Source organism: Grammomys surdaster, unplaced genomic scaffold (genome assembly GCF_004785775.1).
Source record: "Grammomys surdaster isolate TR1022 unplaced genomic scaffold, NIH_TR_1.0 125698, whole genome shotgun sequence".
In the NCBI taxonomy this organism is placed as follows: domain Eukaryota; kingdom Metazoa; phylum Chordata; class Mammalia; order Rodentia; family Muridae; genus Grammomys; species Grammomys surdaster.
The window spans coordinates 1,207,687-1,219,959 of NW_021620534.1; the positions used below are offsets into that span (position 1 = coordinate 1,207,687).

At 44.4% G+C, this 12,273-nt stretch overlaps 1 pseudogene; it reads right to left on the reverse strand.

The window, feature by feature from the left end:
* Positions 1-725: 725 nt before the first annotated feature.
* LOC114639326 lies at positions 726-1,971 on the reverse strand (annotated as a pseudogene).
* Between the last annotated feature and the right edge of the window lie 10,302 nt (positions 1,972-12,273).

Consider the following 12,273-nt stretch of genomic DNA (forward strand, 5'->3'; position numbering starts at 1 on the left):
TAAACTAAGGTGATACCTTAATACCCATTCTGCCAGAGGATCACCCTGGTAGAAGAGGAGTGGTTCCCCTGGGAGATGACTGGGGCATGGAAGACAGGCAGCTGACATAGGCTGCATTAGCAAACATTATCAAGCTTTACCTTTATGAGCAACTGGGAATGCTGGGAAACTCCACAACACACCAGCAATACGTCAGTGGTAGAGTGAGTTACTTGAGCTGTTTCAACACAGCTATCACAGAAGGAGGAGTTGCTTTCTGATGCTTGATCTCTCCTGCATTCAACCCTAAAATGTCTCGTGTCCAAGCACGGTAACTCCTGCAGCCACACAGAGCAGCTCTCAGACAGTATGATGGATTCTCGGCAAGCAGTTTGGACGTGGAGAGGTGAGGCCAAGAGAAAACAAGGGGCCAGTGGTTCTTTCTGCACCTAGCCTAGGCCCATGCTTTGCTCACTCACGAAGTGAGGTAGGTATCAAAGGGCTTCTAACACCAGCATTCTGCAGACTGGTGCCAGCAGTTACCGAAAAGCCCATGAAAACTGTAACATTTTCAAGTATTAATTTTATTCTTTGAGAATTTCATACAATACATTTTGATCATATCCCCCTTCCCCAAACTCCTCACAGATCCACTCTCCACTTCCTTCCCAACCCAGCTTCAAGATCCCTCTTTTTTTAACCTATAAAATCCAATTTGTGTTACCCAAATACTCTTTTTTTTTTTAACTGAAAACATTTTACTGATGAGACCCCACCAACTGCACACCCTGGAGTCAAGCACCTTCCTCCTTGGCAATGCGATCTTTCTTGAGTGGTCCCATGAATGCTTTCTTCTCCTCCATTGTCTGGAAACAATCATGGCCAAACTTGGAGGTGGTGTCAGTGAACTTCAGGTCAATCTTCTCCAGAGCCCGACGTTTGGTCTGGACCAGCAAGGACTTACGCAGAGTAAGCACTCGCTTCTTGGTTCCCACCACACAGCCTTCGAGCATGATGAAGTCATTGGTCACCTCACCATAGTGGACAAAGCCACCCAGTGGGTTGATGCTCTTGTCAGACAGGTCATCGTCAGTGGATGCATTATTCTTGATCAGTTTACCATCCTTGATTAGGTAGCCTTGACCAATCTTATAAATCTTCTTGTTAATTTCTGTTCGGTGATGGTAGCCCTTCTGCCCAGCACGAGCCACAGAGAAGGCTACACGGGCAGGGTGCCAGGCTCCAATACAGGCAACTTTGCACAGACCTCGATGGGTCTTTCGGGGCAGTTTCTTTGTATGCCAATGACTGGTCACCCATTTGTACCCTTTGCCTTTTGTCACGCCGATGACGTCAATCATCTCATCCTGCCCAAACACCTGGTTCACAGGCACCTGCTGCTCCAGCCTCTCTCGGGCCAGTCTAGCTTCTCAGCCACAGTGCTCCCATTCACCTGGATCTCCATCAAGTGTGCCTTCTTCTGGTGCAGAGGGAGCAGACGCATCTGAGTGTGGGCAATTATGCGGATGACCTGACAGTACTTCTTCATGCTGTTGAAGTCCTTCTCCAGCTGTTTCTTGCCTGTATCATCCTGCCATTTCTTACAGTACTTGGTGAATGCCTTCTTAGATTTGTGCCAGTTCTTATAGAACCGCCTTTTACACTCATCACTGATATGCTCAGCAAATACAGTCTTGAAGGTCTGGAGACCCCGAGGGGTTTCTACATATCCCACAATGCCCACAACCACCGTGGGTGGGGTTTCCACAATGGTTACAGCCTCCACGACTTCTTTCTTGTTCACCTTAGATCCTGGCCTGTCAACTTCCTGGACAATGTGGGTCATGCCAGCCTTGTACCCTAGAAAGGCTGTGAGGTGAACAAGCTTGGAAGGGTCATTCTTCGGGAAGCTCTTCACTTCCCCACGGTGCCGGCTGCTGCGCAGAAGCCCAAGGAGCCATGCCTGGGAGCGGAGAATTTCCTGTGAGACATCTCGCCGCCGCCGATAGAGCACCCAAATACTCTTAAATGTGGGGCGTGCCCTAGAGTATAGTTACTTACCAGGGCTCTTATCCATAAAGAAACTGGCTCTCCTCCCAGCAGCTATCAAATGCCAGTAGCTCCTCAGCTAGAGGTGGGATTTTGTGCTTACCTTCCTCCTCTCCATGTTAGGATTTTGCCTGGCTTGAGATTTTACAGGTCTTGTGCATTTCACGATCGCTGTGAGTTTGTATGTGCACCCACCCATTTGTTTCTGAAAAAAAAAATCCTTGTAGTCACCCACCCCTTCTTTCGCAATGATCCCTGAGCTTTGGAAGGACGGTTGTCAACTGGGACAAATGTCCCTTTTATGGAGGAGAATTCCACCGTCTCTCGTTTTCTGCACCTTGACCAGTTGTTATGCCATACGTACGCTGCATGAAGCTTCTCTAATGAGGGTTGAGGGACACACTACATAGAGCGAATCTCTTATAAACAACACCTGTCAATAAAAACCCGATGGCCAATGAGCTGAGGCAGGGAAATAGGAGGTGGGACACTGGCAGGAAGAAAAAAGGATTCTGGGAAATAGTGAGAGACTAAAAGAAGATGCACAAAGAAATACTGGGAGAGATTCAAACGAGTGGCTGAGGGAGACACTGAGGGAGATGTTGGGAGAGAATGCGGAGGAAATGAACTTAAATTAGCAGGTAGCTGAACTGAAATTAGAATAAAGAGGAGATTCGCCCCGGGCTTGGAGGCATGAACCTGAGGAGAAGTAACTGACCATTTCGAAAACTATAGAGGTAACTAACCATTTCGAAAACAGAATAGTTTGAATGGGTTAAATAGGTTACGAGCTAGTCAGGGAGTGAGCCAAAGCTTATGGCCAAGACACTCAACAATAAATAATTAGTCTCAGAATCGTTGCTGTTGAGAAATAAGTGGTCAGGAGGGAAAAAATTGATTTTTTTTACACATTGTCTATGTGAATAGATACATATCATTATGAGTCCCTTTAATAGTATGTTTATTTAGCAGAATAATAGTAGTAGGTTTCCCCTAAGGGCATATAACATACTCAGCCACAGGTTCTTAACCAATATCAGTACCAAGAATTGGTTGTATCAGAACTCTGAAAAATTGGCTTTAAAAACAAAAGAGGGGGAACGGTACCCCCTCAGAAGTAGTCCCCCTGAAATACTCTCCATCATGCCTTGTTCACTTTTATCTCTCTAAAGCTGAAAGCTCATGGCAAATCTGCTGCTGACTGCCTCTGGTACCACCAAGACCAACAAAACTTTGCCACAGATATGGGGAAGGACCCTCTTACCCTTAAAGGGAATGGTCCAGACCCAGTTCCCTTATGGGGCCGAGGACTGATATGCCTGTCCGATACCACAGAAGGCACAGCTAACCGGCTACCAAAAAGATTATTGAAAAAAATAGATACCCCCCACAAAGCCAGGCCCAACCATAAATACGATGAATAACAATTTACATCCAGGGAAGAGAAATCTCCCTGAGAATCCCCTTCTTTTTCCTTTCCAGGTAAAAGTGAATCACCCGAGATGTCTGCTGTTAGAAGTTCTAATCCATATGCTGGCCTCCGAACTTATACTACTCAGACCTTTGAAGGGCCACTGACAAGAACATCAAACAGCTAGAGATTGACATCACTAGTCTGAAGAAATCCCTCATTTCGCTGTCTGAAGAGACCTCCTAAAATCGCAAAGATTCTTATTGGACTTGATTTACTCTAGTACAATAGAAAAGGCTGTATACAGCTCTTGACTGTGTACAACCCTCAAAGAAGAAGGTTGCCTTTACATAGACAAGACAAGGAGGGTTAAAGAGAGCATGAAATAGGTAGTGAAGGCCCTAAGAAAAATCAGAGAGAGAAAGAGACAGATGAATGCTGGTACAAGAATTGGTTTGCAGCCTCTCCAAGTTGTCAACCCTGTTTCCTTCCATCTTGGGTCCATTATTTTGGTTCTTTTTGCTTTTTTCTGCTGGTCCCTGGCCCTCAAATAGGCGGACTAACTCCGTGATACAACAGATAAATAATTTGGTAGCAAAACCTACTCAGATACATTATCATAAGTTAGCTATGGAGGACTACGAGACTCAAGATGAGGTTGTTACTTTATACAGGGTGTTTCCAAAACCCATCTCCACTCAACCTAAAAGGGGGGACTTTTGCCCCTAAACCAAGCAGAGAGGGGCCACCCAGAACCCCCTCTGACAGGCGATCTGAATTCTTGCTTAGGCTGCGAGGTTAAGCACTGCAAGGGAATATAAATAAAAGATAAAAATATCTATCTGGGTTCCCTGAGGGACAAGCCTGACTGTATAGGGGTTGATGTCAAAAGTATCCCCTCTCCAGGAAAAAGACATCGGGACGGGTATGGCCCTCATGCCTCACTGGACAACGACAGGGGGACTGGAGCCATTACAAGGTCCCCTTCAAATGCTGGAGGTCAGGCCTCTATCCCCGCCTTCGCAAGTTTAGAATTGCCACAGCCCTTCTATACTTGGAGAAGGGAGGAGATGTCAGGGGCAGCCCTGCTTACACACTGTAGGCCTAAAATCAGCCATAGGCCTAAAATCAGCAATAGGCCTGTCATACATGTATACTAACACCAAGTCTTGGGTCTCAGTGGAAAAACATTGAAACAGATGGCTATAAGCTAATGTCAACAGGCAGCTTTTGTGCAAATTTATAAGCCTGAGTAGTCATAGACCTTGTAAATAGGTAACCTTGGCAGACAATACCAACTTAGATAAGGACAAGCAAGTCATAGGCAGAGTCATAGTGAATTGTTCCCTGAACCTTCACCTAGCCGATACCCGTTTCTGAAGATATCTGTATTCCCCCTGAACACCCACACTCCAGTGTCATTCCCTTCCCCACATCCTGCCTTTCTGTGTTTATAACCCCTGTGTGAATTAATTATGATTTGAGAAAAAAAAAAGAATTGGTTGTATCTCATGAAGATGGCTTAGATCTGAGCAAAAAGTGGTTGATGACGTCCATCATATTCATGCCAATATTGTACCAATGGGCACACCTTGCCACAATTACTATATAGTTGTAGCTCACAGGGTTCAAAGCCAGGGAAGAGTGATGATCCCTTTTCTCCTCCAGCAGCCCGTGTGGTACCTCCCAGCTCTGCCAGAGCCAGCCAGTAAGGATGTCGCTGCTCGGTCTGTGCAACCATGAGTCTCCATGTTTTATGACTCAAGTGCATAGCATCTTAGGATAGGGTCTTACCATCAATCTCTGGAGTGTATCTTAGTTAGGGTTTCTATTGCTGCGCTATAACACCATGACCAAAAGCAAATTGTGGAGGAAAGGGTTTATTTCAACTTACAACTGTTATGTCAGTCCGAACTGAAGGAAGTTAGGACAGGAATTGAAACAGAGGCCATGGAATAACAGCCACTCAGTGGATTTTCCCCTCGTGGGTTTCTCAGCCTGCTTTCTTATACACTGTAAGACTGACCACCCAGGAGTGGCACCCTCTCCCATGTGCTCATCCCACACACATCAATCATTAATCAAGAAAATGCTCTACAGACTTGGCTATAGGTCATCTGTATGGCATTTTCTCAGTTAGTGATTCTCTTCCCAAATATGTGTAGCTTTGTGTCACGTTTAAAATAAATCCAAACAGCACAGAATGTAATCAAGAGCATAGACTGAAGAGCTGGAGGATCTGTGGAGACCTACTGGCCAACAACTCAAAAAGATGCAACCTGTTACTTGTACTGGGGTTATTATTTGCCAGCATGTGGTATCTACTTGGGGTATTTTTGCCACCATTATAGGATAGCTCCATATGTTTTAGGAAGAGTCTACAATGATGGGTTTCCACATGGCTTTTCATTAAGTCTTTAGTTTTAATGATTCCTCCCTGTATTCTGTGCTTTCCCCTGCCTTCCCATGCCCTACTCCATTCAGTTCTTCCTGTTCCATCATTCCTGTTTTCTCTTTTATATCACCGTATTCTACCTGACCCCTCCTGATGGCCTCTCGTTCGTTTTCTAACTTTGATGGTTATTCCAAATGAAATGCACAGATCTAAAGTTTCAAAACTAACATTCTCATATGAACAAAAACATGCACTATTTGTCTTTTTTTGGTGTGGGTTACTTTTATAACATTTTTTGTTGGTTCTTTGTGAGTTTCACATCATGTACCCCAGTCCCACTCATCTCCCTGCCCCTCCATATCTGACCTCCACCCTTGCAACCTCCCCCACAAAAGAAAACAAAAATAAATAAATAAATAAATAAATAAATAAATAAATTTTTAAATCATCGTGGAAAGCTGTGGTGTGTCGCACAGTAACATAGCATGTGTCTTTTGGCCCAAATAGCTTTACTTGAAAATGTTCATTACAGTGAGTTGTTCGTCTGGTTGGAGGCCTCTGACTTCTGTTACACCATCAATACTGAATCCTCACCAGGGTTCCTGTCATATATCCTGCTGTTTCCCCTGTGTCGTGGAGATCCTGCAGCTTTGAATCTGCAGGACTGGCCCCTTTACATGCTCCAACAGTTCATAGATGGGGTAGATGTTGAGGTGGGCCAACTCAAAGCCCTGGATCTGAGGCTGAGGAGTAGCTGAGTTGCTCACCCACACCCATGCCCCCAGAGCCAGCTCTCCTGTACTGTCTGGGCATGGGACATGGCCAGCCTAACGCATCCCTCAAACATCAGCATGGCCCCAGGTGACAGCCCAGATCACAGACATCTGCATGGCCTTTGGTGGTACAATAGGCCATGGACATCAATAAATCCCTGCTGCTGCAGAGCCACAGACCTAGAAAAGAAATGGCCTTCAGTGGCTGCACAGGTCAGGACCCTACCATGGCCTAAGGTGGCATCTCAGGCTGTTCACCTCAGGCTGTTCCTCCCTCCAGTGCATCTCCAGTTCTCCCTCTTTCATAGCACACAGACTTTCTCTTTCTCTCCCATCTCTCCACCACATGCTAGCTCATTTTAGAGAGCCTGACTGGTATGGGTGAGCCTCTGGCTGTCTTCCCCAGCCCTACCACATGGCAGCAAGCAGGCCTCTGGCCCTTGTCTGGGTTACTTACAGTGACTTTTAAAGCAATCTACTTGCAGAAATGTTCTAGATGTTTATGATTTTACTCCAGTCTTTTTGAATGATTTTGTTAATATCCAATTCAACAGTGGTTCACCTTTAGCACATCCAAAGCATTTAATTTAATGTTCAAAGAAGCTACAATTCCTCTTTTCACACTTATCACCAGTTTATGTAACACTTAATTCACTTGCATGCTGACATTATTAAGCACAACTGTTACAGAACGGATTTATGAACAAAAACAGTTAACACTTGGTAGGCGTGGGTAAGAGCCCGACTAGTGGGTACCCTACCACATGGGCTTTCAGTTGGAGAGCACTATTATTGAAATCCAAACGAGTCTTTACATGATTACTCATTCAATCCTAATAATCCTAATACTCATTCAGCCCCAATAATAACAATGAGTGAGAGCTGACCGCTCTGCAGAGGAAAGTCCCCAGTGGCTAGTTTTCCTCAGGATTACAAGTCAGCAAGTAGATGCCTCTCTAACCCAGTACGTCTGATACTCTTTTAAACACAAGGCCACACTGTCCTGTCTAGAGAACGAGCTGGTGTCATAAATACCCACCAGTGACCTAGGCCATCCAACCACCCTGCTTGTTAGCCCTAAGTACCAGTGTGTGCAGGACTGATGAGATGAGAATCTCAGTAGGAGCTGGTTCAGGTAGCTGTGGGGGCTGCCAAAGGGAAGACAGGACTTCCTGAAGCTTATAGAGCAGTGAGAATAAAGCAGGTCTGCCTTAGGTGCCAAGATATATGGTGAATTTTAGGATATCAGGAATATTCATTCAAAGGAAGAAAAGCCTCTTCACAGCTCAGGAATTGAGGCAGTCTTTACAGAGGAGGTGGCATTTCAGTGGCTAGTAAGTACAAGCAGATCCAGGGACATAAAGGAGGAGGCATTCCAGGTGGAAGAAAAAGAATCCAAGGCAGAGAGGTAGGAAGTTAGGGGCCGTTAAATAACTCAGCTTGCTGGCTAGGAAGCGAGGTGACTGTTACCAGTAATGGAAGGGAGGGCCAGAGGCTGCAGCCAGACTATAGGCTAATGTTTAGATTTAGTTGAAAATGAATAGCAAACCTAGTTGTGTGTTTACAAAGCCTCGTCTCTTCTCTTCACTTGTCTGTGACTGGGACAAGTCACACCCTTGGATCTCAGTTATCCAGTGTATAGTATGGGGGTAAGAATGCCGTCTGCCTGTCTCACTGAGTTGCGCAGATTCTTTTATGTCTGCAGGAGCTTAGAGTGGTACACAGTGTGGACTGTACAAGTACTGGCTGTTCCCACAACTGAAGTTGAACCTTATAGGCTTTTACTTGGGGTCATGAGGGAGAATGACAGAAAAGGAGAAGGGAAGAGGGGAGGCAGTGCAAGTCAGGAAGACCAGTGTGGGTAGAGAGAGTAGGAGCTACTTGCTGCACTATGAGGATTTTTAAATGCTCTTTATCTTCAACTACCCTGTGTTTGTTATCTTTGAGTGACTGCAACACTGTGATATCTCCCAGAAGCAACTGGGGGCTTTGTCTAATGGTTTCAAAGGTTTCAGTACAACCTGATGTGGAGAGTGGGTGTGTCCAAGCTGCTCAGCCCATTACTGTTTGACCGTTTTAGCAGAGACCATTCACATCACAGTGGACCCTGAACCAGGGAATAAAACTGGAAGCAGCCAGAAATAACATACCCCTAACACCCTTTCCCATGATCTACTTCCTCCAAACGAGCTGTGCCTCCTGCAGTTTCCGGAATAACCCGAAATAGTGCCACCAGCTGGGACCAAGCACACAAAACATGAGCCTTCTGGGGGCTTTCAAATTCTAGCTATAACTCGACCTATCTTTTCACCCAGCCTCCAGATCCTCCTGTGTGATCCCAGAGAGTTGTCGGTGGTGTCCTCCAGAAACCCTCGTATATACAGGATACTGCTCTGTTTCATGGGACACTTGGCCTCCCCAATACTCACAGCTCCTGCAAAGCAGGCTGAATTTCTACACAAATGAGCCCCTCGCTGAAGTCTCCCATCAGAATTATCCATTGCCCAGTGTCTAAACCTGTGTTTTGTGATTGGCAGCACATTTTCCTGCTGAACATCAGCTCTGCCTTATTTCTCTGTACGTCTTCAACACTTGCTACAGGTACTACAGTGGTGAGAGGGAAGTGGCAGACTATGAACATTCTCTAAATGAATTAATGAACTATGGGATATGTGTTTTCTTATCTTTCCCCCATACTGACTCATGTCTTTGTTAAATGAAATAGCATAGTCAAAAGACTCAATAGATGGAAGTATTAGATGGTGTTATTTAGCACACTACCGCCTCAGTTCAGCTGGCTTAGGGCCTAGTGTGGGGGGACATGACTTTCTTAGGGGTAGGGCCTAGGATCTCTTCCAGGGTAAATTTCCACACAAGCCATAAGAGGCACCTGATTCTGGTCCATCGCATCAAAATGATTAATTTTTTAAACATGTTGATTTGGATTGAAGATGGGTTAACAATTTGTTGGTAATTGATTTCCCTACTGACCTTTCACTATACTAAACTCTTTGCCCACACCTAGACCTCTGATTCCCACCATAAAGCACAACCAACCAGATGGGCACAGGGTTGGGCCCCTCCTCCTCCTAGATCTGAGGATCAATCATCCAGACACCCTGTTTTATGGCTACCTCATGGTCCTTGCTGGGTTAATGAAGTTGTAGAAACAGCTCCTAGATGGCCCACTGTCTGTCTACAGAGTAGCCATCTCCATAGGGATAGCAAACTGCTTTAAGAATTACTCTGTTCATTGATGAAGCAAAGACAATTACAGCCATATGCGATCCACAAGCATAAGAAAAAAGCTCACTGGATAATTTAAAGTTTTTCTGAGTTCTCTTGAGAGTAAAGCATTACAAAGCTCATTTTGCAATTGTTCAGAACTAACTTCTATTTTTAAAAAAGTGTTTCATTTCTTTGGCAACTGTATATGTGCTACAATAGTTTTCAATAATTAGTGTTTTACTAATATGAAACTGCTAAGGCTGAATTAGTAAGAATGACGAATTCCATAGTTTTAGAAATAAAACAGCATTATGATTCACCCCACCCCCACCCCGTGAGATGAGTTAATGAAAACAAATATCACTGCACAGGACAGCAGTGTACAACAGCATTCAGCCTCGGAATGGGAACTCTAGCCAACACCCTTGGGCTCCAGCTTCTGCTGTGGGAATAATGGGCTGGGTCGTCCCTAACTTCTTTTTCTGTGATCTGGAAAGTTAATCTTGCTCCGCGAGTATGGAAAACTTTCAAAAACCTGCATTCAAATTCAGTTTCTTAGTGAATCAAATGTTTGTTAAATATTTGATCACACTATGGAGAAGCATTTCTTGATGTTATCCTGATTTATCATATGGATAAAACTCAGTAAACCACAGTGAGAAGAGAACAGGACAATGGTCTGGGGAACAGAATTCCAATGGAACAGAACATGTTTCTGCACACACACATGCACACACACACACCCCACTCCCCAATTTAGAGTTTAGTCTCTGTCCAACTCTAACACCGGATTCCATTTGGATGTGTGGTCTTTCTTTCATGGAACGAAGAGGCCGGCTATATTTTTACATTATGGCAGGGAACACTGAGACCCTGGCCTGCCTTTCTGTCCTTGCTACAGGGAGCCCAGGGGAGCAGTGACAATAGGAGTCATAGGGCCTGTTTGAAAACAGCCTTATTGAGGTAGAATAGATGTATTGGGAAAGCACATCTGTTTACTGTACAGTATTTGATGAGTGCCAAGCACCTTGATTGATAGCTATGCCAGCACCAGTTCTGCTGATATCCAGCTCCCTTGTAAAACTTAACAGAAAAATACAGTGTTTGGGCTGGGAAAATGGAAAGAAAAGGAACACCAAGCCCTGTCCTGAATCTTTCGAAATTTCACACATGGACTGATAGGATGGACTCAGGAAAATGGTGGGCTCTGCCCATCTTAGAACTGAAGAAAAGCTAATCATGGATACTAGTCTTCTATTTATTTATTTTTTAATTAGTTTTACCAAGTAACTGGAAACATACATTCATCCATTCATTTATGAATAAATTATTTATTTATTATTATTCACTTATTTAATATATTTAATGTGCATAAATATTTTGCTTACTTGGATGTCTGTGTACCACATACATGCCTGATTCTTACTGAGAATGCCCCAGGATGCCCCAGGACTGGAGTTACAGATGGTTGTGAATCACCATACAGGTGCTGGAAAGGGACACCAGGTCTTCTGCAAGAGCAGCCAGTGTTCTTTATCACTGGGCCATTTTGCCAGTCCCTGTGAGCCCTAACTGTGGTAGTACTGGGCATCAGGGAGCTGGGTCAATCAGATAGACTAGTTGGACCACCAGGGTGGCCATGTCCTCTCTTTTGTGATAGAACTAGTAAAACAATGTTAGGATCAGAAGCAAAATCAAAGAGAGAACAAGAGGTCTGGAGGGCTTCAGGTTTGTATTTGAGACACCACGGTTCCTAAGGAACTTTAACTTGCTTTTGCCTCTGACTCTCAGTGACTTCCAGTACAGCCACATCGCTGGCTCTAATTAGTAGTATTCCTTTGGTTGGTGCTTGACCCCTGACTGTGTCAACACTCAGCACAAAAAGCTTCATGCCCAACCCCCACCAGTTTGAAGGTATACAGAACAGTGAAGATTCCTGGACACCTAAGAGAAATGTCTTACAGGTTATTTTACAAAAATTTGGCAACAAGTGGAATTGTGTGTGTGTGTGTGTGTGTGTGTGTGTGTGTGTGTGTGTTGTGCATATGTATGTACGTATGTATGCATGTATGTGTGTGCATGCATGTATACAGGTGTATAGAGAAAGACAGAGCATTTAATTTTTAAACAGTGAGATGGTGACTTGAAACAAATAAGGAACTAGAGCAACTATGAAAGTCTCCCAATTGTGAAAACAATTCTCATCTGTTTTCAGTGCTCTGGGATAAATCAGGGCCAATTTATATAAATTCCAGGTCTGAATGTCTTCACCCTCCCCCCTCCTCCCTCAAAGATTCTCAACTTCAAACCCACCCAATTCCAGACCATTTGGGCATTTCAGGATTCTAATGTTGCTTCTTTATGTCTTTATTGCTCCTTTGATAGAGAAAATGAAAAAAAGAAGAAAGATATGCGGAAGAACAACAAAAAGCTATAAT